The following is a 12717-nucleotide window of genomic DNA, read 5'->3' as shown; positions in this document are numbered from 1 at the left end:
GTTCCCCTTAGGCTGTCACGTGTCTTCTGCTTCCATCTTTCCTTCCCCATCCTTGCTGGCATTGTCTTTGCGTGTAGCTTGTTTGGAAACGCAAGGATCTACAATGGCTTTGTTTGCATCATTTGAATGCAAAGCGTCATTGAATCGTAATGTTACTTTCAGAATAATGTCCTTGAAAAAGCACATTAACTTGTTGCGGAGACCTTGGAACGCTGTTAAAGAGATAAATTTTCTCCCTTTTCACAGGTATCGGACGATAAGCTCGATCGACCCGGGCCCGATGCTGACGTCACTACGTCTGTTCAAGGTGATCCCATATCCACCTGTATACATGTGCGTAAACAGCTGGGACGTCTATGAGGGATAATTTATCGAAAGTGACAGGGATTCCTGGTAGAGTTGTCACGTTATTTATCTCTCCAGTCGCTGAATATTTTAATGATTCTATGTCTAAACTAATTACTTTGAGTAATTAGCTTAATGTGTGTTATTTACCACTCGACCAAAAAGAACAACCGGCAATCTGTCAGGTATATTTGTGAGAGCCCTGACTTCAAAAGGTGCGAGGCTGTTTGTTGATGAGTTGAAAAGCAGGGTATCGCGTGCCGGTCACTTTGTTCCATATTTTAGCGTGGTTCTACCGAACCAGCTCGGAGTCGAGTCAGCCGTCCATGCGAGACGACGCGACATCACGGAATACGTCCCAGCGTTCGACCTTTTTATGAAGTACCAACACTTACTGAGTCAGGAGCCCCTCACGAGTCAAATTCTATTATTCAATTCAAACACCACAATAGTCAGAATTAGCTCGTGGACACGAGGAAAGCGAATTTAAAATCACTCACTCGCAAAGAAACCGTACCTTTTTGCGTGACAAGCTATATTGGCGGCCCCTAAGAATGATTTTAAGAAACAGTTACTGGAAAACTGAGTAAGTGTCTGTAGAGTTTGCTGGATAGTCAAACCCTTTGCCTTCTGAGATAAATTATTAGACAAGCTTGCAGTCAGTGAATAACAAGTCATTTGAAACAGCTTTCCGTGTATACCTTACTATATCATGCAAAACTATATTTGACCTTGGTGAGCGCAAATTACCAGTTGCAGTTCACCGTGAGGTAGATTTGAGTGGAGTCTGCGCAGTGAAGCTGAACGCGACCCGGATAGTCACTCCCGTGTTCATTCTTTCATCACGTAAACGATCGCAAATACACGAGAAATTACTGGCATAACAAAGTCCCCCTAAATTGCTGATATTGTTGAGTCCGATCGTGCAACCACGCACCGCATTTTTTCTACTACTCGCTAAAATGTGTCTATACTCGTTGAGGCATGCGCACAAACGTTTCCGTGAGTTGGAAAACATTGTCAACAGGTAAAAGATTATAACTCTGAAAAAGTGTTGTCTCTGAAGCTCTTGGAGGCAGAAAAAAAATTACCGACTTACTTTTCCAAAATTCAAGTGAAAGTTTAAAGGTAATCTGCGCCTCGAAAGTGAAAGACTTAAACTTTCGCTCAAACTTTTCTCAAGTAATCTTTTAACCATTCTCTTTCAAAATCATCAGGGGTCACCGTGCAAATTTGGGGACTGCAGAAACAAATTACCCACTATTTACCGATATAAAGAGAGAGTGTCTTTGGGTCAAAGTTATTCAGGCAGGGCCGTAGCCGGGGGAGGTGGCAGGAGGGGGACAACTGCCTCTCTCCCCTGGAATTTTCCACACTGTCATATGTAACTTTAGGTAAATTAACCAAATCTTACCTAAGCTAAGTTAATTCTGCCCCTTGGCAATTTTGTCAGGCTACGACCTTGATTCGAGGATGAAAACGTTATATTTTGCAAGTCATGATAGCTGCAACAGTCTTGCGACACCTCAATCGAAAACACTTAATAAAACCCTTGATGAGCATTTGATTAATGTCACTTGATGAAGGTTGCCCGTCCATCATTTCAAATTTAGCCCGCAGGGCAGAACTAATGTGTTCGCCATTTAGCATTTCAAAATGCCTCTGCGGGTAGAACAAATATTATTCTTAACAAACGGAGCAAAAGTTCATAAGGAACCCGCCGGGGTGGGAAATTTTGTAGGGCGCTTCTAAAGCATCCCAGGAAATAGGGGAATTTCCACAGATTCTCAGCCAAAACACCGTGAAATCGACTTGGAACCGTAAATATTTCACAGCGAAACAAAGTGACGTCACGTTTTAATTATGACCGTGTTGAAACGTGATTAACAATAGATAGTATCGGTGAAAATATTGAATTATTCCTTTTCGAAGTGGCGTCTTAAAAGGACTCAGGTTTTTGACGAATAAAACCTGGAGAAAGGGTAAACATTCCCTGGAAGTTGAATGATGCAATCCATCTTGCCCAGAAGAAATAAACTTCATAACACTTTCAACCGTAGAAGATTTACCTGAACCTGTCATTGTATGATCATACCAGCACTTCAGTAATCGTAGACAGTTGGCGAAACTAATCGGGAGAAATGAGGTCACCTACACGAAAGGTCAAATCGCTCATCTCGATGTAATTAGACACAACAATAGATAATGATAATCCATAAATTATTTGGGAAGAAAAACATTAATTAGTCAAAAGCATACATGTCAGGCAAGTTGCAAAGGTCACGAGGTCAAGTCAATCATCTGATTGACAGGAGACTTAAAGTATAGCTGTGCATCTTATATTTAAATTTGTGAAATTCTCACGTGTAAGATCTCTGGAGCGAGAGAGTAGGACGCAAATAAGAATGTCTTACGTAAGTTGTTTCATAAGCGTTTTATATGAATTCAAAATTGAAAGCTCACCTGAATTTCAGTGCAGTTTATTCTCTGTCTTATTGTGTTTTTTACGACATCGTCCGACAGGTTAAATGTAATTTACTGGATAAGACGGATGAGATGCCCATCACCCACCAATTAATTAAAATATATGAACACAAAACAACACAAAGCAATAAAACACCACAAAAAACAACACCAAACCAAACAACACCATACAATACAACACAGCACGACACAGCACCACATCACACCACACAACAAAACATAACACAACACAATACCAAACAACACAATACAACACAACTCAGGAAGACACAACACAACACAACACAACACAACACAACACAACACAACACAACACAACACAACACAACACAACACCGCATAACACAACACAGCACGATACAACACAACACAACCCTACACAACACAATACAACACTACATCACATCACACCACACAACACAGCACAACACAACACAATACCAAACAACACCATACAACACAACTCAGGAAGACACAATACAACACAACATATTACAATGTCAAAGAACATTACAGTTTTCTGATGGGAAACGTTCATCACGTATAGGATGTTATTTCGTAGCACAGTCAGATGTGTGCAAATGGAATACTGAGATCATTTCCAGGCTATTCTGACCGTAGGAAAACTCACCGAGGTACAGGATAACTCAGATAGTAAATTCTTACCTTGATGCCTTTGAAAACCTGTACAGTCGGTAGTAACTTTATAACACGATATGAGCTATTTTGATGATACATAGTTGTAAGACATGCAACAAAATATCAGAAAGTTTTCCTCTTACATGTGTTTATAATTATTACAACAAAAATGACGATTAAATGTTGAATTTGAACTCTTTTGGTCCTGTGAGTTTTCCATACCAAACCTTTGGCCTAATTCGAATATCCCAAAATAGCTCCAGTAAACTTAACTTAAGGTAGAATGCGCCTCGGGGACAGATATTAGGACTTTATAACTTTTTCAATTGTTTTCTGATCTATCACTTGTGGGGGTTCATTTTAAAGCCCTTGGAGTGAGAAAAAATTTTCAACGCCGTATTTTTTCGAAATTGAAAATTTTATTTTTCTCCATTGAGTTAACACAAGGATGGTGGCCATTTTGACGAATTTCAAATATCCGTAAATCTTTGGTAATTTGTTTCTCTAGTACCAAAATGTGCAAGGTGACTCCTGATTTTTATTCTAGATTCTGAACGAGAGTGGCTGAAATATTCCTTGGGGAAGGTTTGAGCAAAAGTTTTAAGTCTTTCACTTTCGAGTCAATCACTTATACAAAAATATCTTTGTCACAAAGGGGGTAGATTTTACTGCGCATTTATAGACTTTGAAAAGGCATTTGACCGGGTGGATAGAATAGCTTTGTTCTCCAAGTTGGGAAAAGCGGGTCTGAAAGGGAAAATGTTTAGAGCTTTATACGCTATATATGCCAATGTCAAATCTTGTGTACTTGCGGGAGACGGTTTAACAGAGTTTTTCAATTGCCCCTATGGTGTAAGACAAGGTTGTGTACTTTCCCCGTTTTTGTTTTCCTTTTTTATTAATGATATTTACGAAGAATTTAAAAGTGATTCTTGGATAGATGGATGTTCTCTAGGTCTGGTAGAAGTGTTTTATATTTTATTCGCTGACGATTTGGTATTAATTGCAGAGACTGCTATCAAACTGCAGAGACTTTTAAATCAACTTGAAGGGTATTGCAATAAATATAAAACAAAGGTTAATCTGGACAAAACAAATATTATTGTATTCAGAAACGGAGGGCCTTTACGAAAATATGAGAAGTGGTTTTACAAAGGGAGACGTGTAGCTGTTGTATCATACTTTAAATATCTCGGTTTAGTCTTTTCATGCAGTGGTTTGTGGACGAAAGCACAGGAGGTTCTGGCTGACCAAGCGTCTAAATCTCTGTTCATGCTCTGTACAAAGATTGATTATTTGAGAGACGAAGCTATTGACATTTGTTTGAAAATATTCGACACTAAAATACTCCCGATCTTGAATTATGCATGTGAGATCTGGGGACATGTAGAAGGGCAAAACGTAGAAAGGGTTCATGTCAAATTTTGTAAGAGACTTTTAAGACAGAAAAATTGTGTCGTAGATGTTGCGGCCAGGGGTGAACTTGGAAGAACTACACTTAGATCAAAGAGATTGCCCAAAATGTTAAAATATTGGTTGAAGCTTTTAAAAATGAAATCGAATAGGTATCTTTACCATGCATATTGTTTGCAATATGAAATGGCAGAGCAAGGTAAATCATGTTGGGCAACAGCTTTCAAAAATATACTTTTTTCTTATGGCTTTGCTGAGTGTTGGTTCAACCAAGGAGTGGGCAACGAACAGGCGTTTCTATTTTTGTTCAAACAACGCTGCACAGACATTGAAATGCAAAATTGGCATGGCCTTGTAAACAGTTACAGTCGTCTTGCAACATATTCATTATTTAAAACGTCGCTTTCCATAGAAAAGTATTTGTGTATTCGAATGAAATCAATTTTCAAAACTGTATTTACTTCATTCCGAATTTCAGCGCACAATTTAAATATCGAGAAAGGTAGACGTTGTAGAAGTGCAAGAGAAGAAAGAGTTTGTTCATGCGACAACGAAACAATTGAGGATGAATTCCACTTTTTACTAGTGTGCCCCTTGAATAAGGAACTCAGGGAAAAATATATTCCTGCTTACTACCAAGTAATACCAAGTATAGACAAATTTGTACAATTGTTAAGCACAGATAAGGCAGATGTTATCCGTAATATAAGTAGATTTATATTTTATGCTTTTGAAGCACGAAAGGAGGCGAATGTCTAATTTGTGTGTACCTTTGACCAAGTGTATTTTTTGAATTTATATCATAACACATAGGGCCGGTGGCCTGAAGTGAAATAAAGATTACTACTATTGAAATATTCCTTGAGGAAGGTTTGAGCAAAAGTTTTAAGTCTTTCACTTTCGAGACGCATACTACCTTAAAATTACAGCTGAGTAATTCATTTCGTCGTAGAGAAATAATCATCTTATACACAGTACAAAATTCGAACATTTCAAAACCAAAGAGTATTCATTTTAGTGATTACTTATACAAAACTGTGAGATGGTGGTGCTCTTGAGTTTATTTTACTAATATTCTAGGAATTTTACAGCAATAAGTTGAATTCTAAAGACGCAAACACGCCATGGCATGCATTGTTGCTGTGTTCGTCAGAGGTGACAAGGAAGAATTCATCAAACGATCTTATCTTGGAACTTTTTCTTCAAGTATACTTTTGCCGCCAATTACTTAAGAATCAATTTACGGCGTGCATACACGCATTAGCTTAAATGAAAAACACGACTAATTTCGCAAACGTGGGTGTAAATTTATTCAAGGCAGACTCGCTTCAAAACCCACCGCCTAGATAGTTTGTACAATCATCTAAATGCCTTCGTTTAGCGATTCTGTGTATTCTCTGAGGACGTAGTTACAGAAAGACGTGACTTGAAAAATATTTGCGATCCATTTAATATTTCCTTGGCACATGCCTCGATTTCAAATGGATTTTAAATTGATGATAAGTCAGGAAAGATGGCATTGAAATCAAAATCTGTGATTCCCCTGGCGATGCAGGCAACCATAGCTGAGAGATCTACAGATAGCGGCGATCGATGTGCATCGTACCACAAAATGAGTTGAAGCTGTGATCACAGCAAACGTACTTCCATAACCACTTTAGTTTTTTTTTTAAATGTTGCGTCATGACGAAAAACATTGAACTTATTTTGACTCATCCGTGTCAAGAGAAATAGATATGGATCTGCTAAATTTGAACATGTGATTGACTAGTGGAAGCGCGCAGTAAACTTGAAGCCACCAAGAGACCGATGATAGCTTTCAAAGCTCAAGGAGAGAACTGGAATGGATCAGTACACTGCGTTACCTATAACGCCAGCAAGAAGGTTGTTCCGAACTGTGGAGCTGTTGTGTTGACGAGAGAGCAGCCAAGACCGCGTTGTCTGGCTCCGAATTTTGCAAAATAAGAAATAAATTGCTTCTAAAGCCCCTCCCCCCTACCTACTGTACCTACCGAAGTTCATCCAACTTTTTCAGGCGAAATTAAGAGTCAGGTGTAAATGAAACTTGTTGCAGACGACCGACTTCAAGGCAAAGCGGCGGCCTCGACTGAGAGACCGTACAGATACAACTTGATGAAGCCAGGTCTCAATGCCTCGTATAGTGTAAGAACGTGTGGAATGGGTGAATTCTACTCACCTACTGTTGAATGAAAGTAAGAAACCTTGGACAGTCTCCATTTTTATGATAAAATGCTTGAGTTTTTGAGAGTAAAAATCTAGTGGTGATGACGTCATCGTCGCTGGTACCAGACAGTCAGGTAGAATTTGAATTTTTGTGAGGAAGTGTTAAGAAAGGGAGAGAGCTAAATTCGTAATACAAGTTTACCTCAAATTTAAATCTATTTGAAATTACTCTAAAAGTTTGAACGAGTTTCTCTCATACTTGCGAGTGTATATTTGTGGGTTTTTTTTCGGTTTTAGCAGGTCGCTTATCGTAACCCAGACTCACTTTTATTACATCGTCACTGTAGACTATTTTCATCACAGAATGGTGACCCGGCAAAAGGAGTTCACGAGCGATATCCAAGCCCTGAACTTTGAAAGACGTAAAGTCTTACCATTAAGTGTTGTTCGTTCTATTCTTAGGAATTTTGAAAAGCATGGCAAAATGACAAAATGTTTTATTTTCTTTATCAACTCAATCAGTACAAGTAGCGCAGCTGGTTGTTGCAAATATCAAGGCCTCAAAATGCATTTCGAGAGATCCTGACAGCTCGCTGCTAATTAGGAATTTATTTCATTTGAATAAAGGACGTACTGACAGATGATGAGAAAGAAAGATAAGGTTTGATTTTCATAACCGATAAGCCCTCTTTAATCATTTACAAGTATAGGTTCGTAATCCGAACACGAGGCTTCTAATTCTTCTTTCTTATACTTGGTTTGCAGAAAAATAGGCGGAAAAGTGTGGGTAGCATGTATTGATGGCAGCCATATTTGCTTTTAACATTGGTACATGATCAAACCGGTAAATCGTGACCGCGGACTTCTCCGTTGATTTCACGAAGTGACTTTTTCTTTCATTAGTGGCGGGAAAAAAGTGGCGGGAAAAAAAACGCGCGGTATGTGAAGGCTTTATTTTCGGATTGCGTTTTCTTGTAGGCTGAGAGTGGTCTGTCAATGCGACGTCCACTGGTAACTTTCAATATGATTGATCAGTGCGTTGTTCGCAGTCAAACATCCTATTGTCGGTGCATCGGGCTCTGATTTGCATCGGTAAATACGATCCTCAAGATTAAGTAGTTTGGAATAATTCAGAGCGAGTAGTGTTTGTACTTGGATAGCGGCAGAATTTCGGAGAGAAAGGGGAGCTTCGTGTGTGGTCATACCTTGTCATTGGGTCAGAGTAGTTTAGCACAGAACAAAAGATTCGCTCATGCAAGTACAGACCATCTCGCTCCAGGGTCTATGATGCAAGGTTTAATCACGTTTGCTTTTGCCCGAAAAAATGTTTTTGAAAAAAATAGCTGTCAGAGGAGAGTAAACTGAACGTCGCTCGAATGAGGGCTGTCCCTTCCTCATACACGAGTGTTGGAGTACACTCGTTCGGCGGGTATTCCTGTACTGTCATAGAGACGACGTGATTGTGAGTTAAATGACAAGATAAATAGATACATACATACATAGATACATAGATACATAGATACATACATAGATACATAGATACATACATAGATACATACATAGATACATAGATACATACATACATACATAGATACATAGATACATACATACATAGATACATAGATACATACATGGATACATACATAGATACATACATAGATACATACATACATACATACATACATACATACATACATACATACATACATACATACATACATACATACATACATACATACATACATACATACATACATACATACATACATACATACATACATACATACATACATACATACATACATACATACGTACGTACGTACATACATACGTACATACTTACATACATACATACATACATACATACATACATACATACATACATACATACATACATACATACATACATACATACATACATACATACATACATACATACATACATACATACATACATACATACATACATACATACATACATACATACATACATACATACATACATACATACATACATACATACATACATACATACATACATACATACATACATACATACAAGTAGCCGGGATGATGGGCGGACGGAAGGATGGACGAACAGACAGGTGGATCGGAAAGGATAAGCTACATAATCAATAGTCATGGAATAATGAATAAGTTAATTTACGTGATGTTATAAAAGTCAACGCCACGGGGACTTTCTAACATCAATTATTAAACTCTTCATTTGTTATTTATCATCCAATGTTACTAGCGATGGACTTGCCGCTCTATCTCATCCCTGAGAGAAGACTTTCCAAGGATGATCCCAGCTATCATCAATCATTATCGACCAATACGTGTCCACCAGCGACCTGCGAGTTGGTCGATGTCTTATGAAAACTTGAAGATCAAGAGATTAGGTATCAGGAGGTAGTGACGACGACACCGTGGATCATGAATATTTATCAGTCAATGCATCCTTGGATTTCGTTGCTCATCCAATTACTTGCATGTGAATCCGACTCAACGGTTCGCGGTTTGATTTTGAAGGGATGGTAGAAGTACATGTACTAAGGTTGAGGATCTGTGTCGCGTAGCGTGATTATCCGGGTATTAAACGAAAGCTCTTCTTAGAACATGCCTCTCCCCCGCCCCAAACAGATTTTTACACAATCAAATTTTGAAAATACTTTCTGGTCTTCTGCTAGTTTGGACTCATGTTTAAGTGTGTGGAGTAAATGAAGCTTTTACGTCTTGTTTTCGAAAATCTAAAATTTGTTTTTCCCTAGTAGAATTAACACTAAGTGTGGCGACCTCTTTCAATTATAAATTTCGGCAAACTTTAGTGTTTAATGTGTTTCTCTTTATCCAAAACTTAATTTACTCCTGACTTTGTTCTTGGTCTGGAAAGAGGGTCTTCTTGGTTCACGTTGCCTTGGGGAAAGTTTGATCAAAAAGTTTCAAACTTGTTCCTCTTACCGTAACGCAAAGGTAGCAATACCAGATGATCATTCATGTTAACATTGAACCTACATCAACAATCATTGATCTTCAACACAATATTAAAAAAGGAAATTACTTGGGTTGGTCGATATTCTTGTCATAATTTGAGGCGAGCAAGCGTTGTGACCTTGATCCGAATTCAGCGAGTGAATCGTTCGTCTTTTCTAGTATACACATACTAGACGACCTGAGAGCGTATCTTGTCAGTAGGGGACATCCGTTCTCTGTTACAATCAGCGATGATACAACTGAAGATAAGCAAGATACGTTGTTGTTCCCACGGTGACATCACATCATCTTCACCTATTCCTGGACGGCATTCATCATGTTTAAGGCGGTGAAAGATATGTTATTTGATTCGCTACTGTCTTCAACGGCTGTTATCTCTGTAGCTCAATATATTTATGTCAATCTGTCAGTATGCACGTCCGTGTCTGTGTGTGCGCGTATCTGAATCAGTGTTTATTACAGCCTCCCTGTCTGTAGTTCATTCTTTCAAGTGCACGCACTCTCCAACAGCGTTTGCCATCTTTCAAGTGCCAACATTGCATAGCTAAATGTCACTTTTTTACCTTACAAATCTCCATCGATCCGACACTGTCCATAATAGCTGCATGTTCCGGGGTCTAAAATCGCCACGGTAATCTAACATAACATTATAAGAACCAATTTATGCTTGTTTTTCAGAATATATATTACAGGTCACTGTAGCATTGGAAAATGTTTTTAATTGTATGACTCAATGACTATAAAATGAAATATGTTCCATCAAATTGTGAAAATATTTTTGCAGTAATTTTATCACCTCTAGAATATCCGTTGAAATGACTTTCCCATGTTATTGACAACGCGGCATAAAATACAACGGCACGGAATGTAGTTTACAATTTTTTATTCAAACGTATTGCAATTTATTTAGGGAATAAAAATAGCAACTGTTAAACAATATTTATCTCTTTATTCTCGATGTTAAATGTAAATGTCACTTGCAGGAATGAATCTATCAATCACCTGACCATCACGTGACAATCGGTTGTCATCTTGGCATTTTTTCCATTGAACTTCCCGATAGAAAATCGATATGAGAAATTTTTGCCAAATGGAAATTGTATCTGTCTGATAAAAAAAAAATCATTTTATTATTTATTATCAAATCAAGTCTGATAGGTTATAATTTCAGCTATTGATTCTGCAGAGCGATAAAACCGATCCATCGTGCAGCTGTACATAACACGGAAAACTAATTATAAACTAATCATGGTCTTCAGTGTTGTACGAGTTGGCAATTGTACCCAAACCCTACTGAACCAACAATTTCCATAGGAGCGTCAGTATCTATCCTCGACAAATTTTGGTGTAGAATTACAAGATTTATATCATTAATGAATATCTAATACGCAAAGATATCTCTAATTTGAGGAGACGTCGCAGCACGGTTGACAGTGAATCCTACTCACTATCGCATGACATTGACATTGAGACAAAAGTAAGTCAAAGGCAACTCAACTGTCGGAAGACGAGGAGCTCGAGATTCCAGCGTGATGCTGTCCCGTTGAGTTAGGCACTTGACTCCTCATGCAGTAACTGAGCGTTCCCCTATACGTTGGATGATGGATAAGTCGAATTAAATTATGTCAAAATTAAATTGAATTAAATGAAATTAAATTCACAAAGTGAGGCACACTGATCGCAAAGCTCGTTGTGTATGGAAAGTTGTTTGATATTCGGCAGCGAACGTTAGTGAAAGATGATTGTTGAATGTCATGAACTGATACCAACTGTCTCATAAAGATACAACTCATTTTACACAATCGATATTTCTACTGGATTTCATCAATACTTAAGCAGCTTATATGGTATATTTATTCCATTTCTAACATCATTCATTATTCAAATTTACATAATACTGATAGCCATACCAACCAAAAGAAACATCACCCTTCGATCTTTTCATGAACGCTCCATAAATATATTCTACAACATTCTGCCGAGAACTTTCTAGCGTTTGGCGAATTGAAATTCCGGTGACAAATTCAGAAACATACAACAGAATTGACAGACAGATTCACAGACACACCCCCTTCCCCCGGAGAGATCCATGACCAGGCCCAGTTTACGTGGTCTAAAACACTTGTTCTGAGTGTAGACCTCTCAAGTCAACCTAAGATAATGACAAGTAACTTGCATACATTACAATAGGGTGATAGCTGCATAAGGGAGCCTTGGAATAATTAATACGTCATTCAACAGAACTTTAGGAAGACAGCAAAGCACAGCGCAGCACAGTGTAGCACAGAATAACATAGCAAAGTGCATTTAAGTACAGAACATTGTCGTACATTTCCATACAGTACAGTACAGTACAGTGCAGTGCAGTACAGTGCAGTGCAGTGCAGTGCAGTACAGTGCAGTGCAGTGCAGAGCAGCGCAGCGCAGCTCAGTGCAGTGCAGTACAGTACAGTACAGTACAGTACAGTACAGTACAGTACAGTACAGTACAGTACAGTACAGTACAGTACAGTGCAGTGCAGTACAGTGCAGTGCAGTACAGTGCAGTACAGTGCAGTGCAGTACAGTGCAGTGTAGTGCAGTGCAGTGCAGTGCAGTACAGTACAGTACAGTACAGTACAGTGCAGTGCAGTACAGTGCAGTGTAGTGTAGTGCAGT

Source organism: Ptychodera flava, chromosome 17 (genome assembly GCF_041260155.1).
Source record: "Ptychodera flava strain L36383 chromosome 17, AS_Pfla_20210202, whole genome shotgun sequence".
In the NCBI taxonomy this organism is placed as follows: Eukaryota; Metazoa; Hemichordata; class Enteropneusta; family Ptychoderidae; genus Ptychodera; species Ptychodera flava.
Note: the sequence above shows the minus strand (reverse complement) of the source record.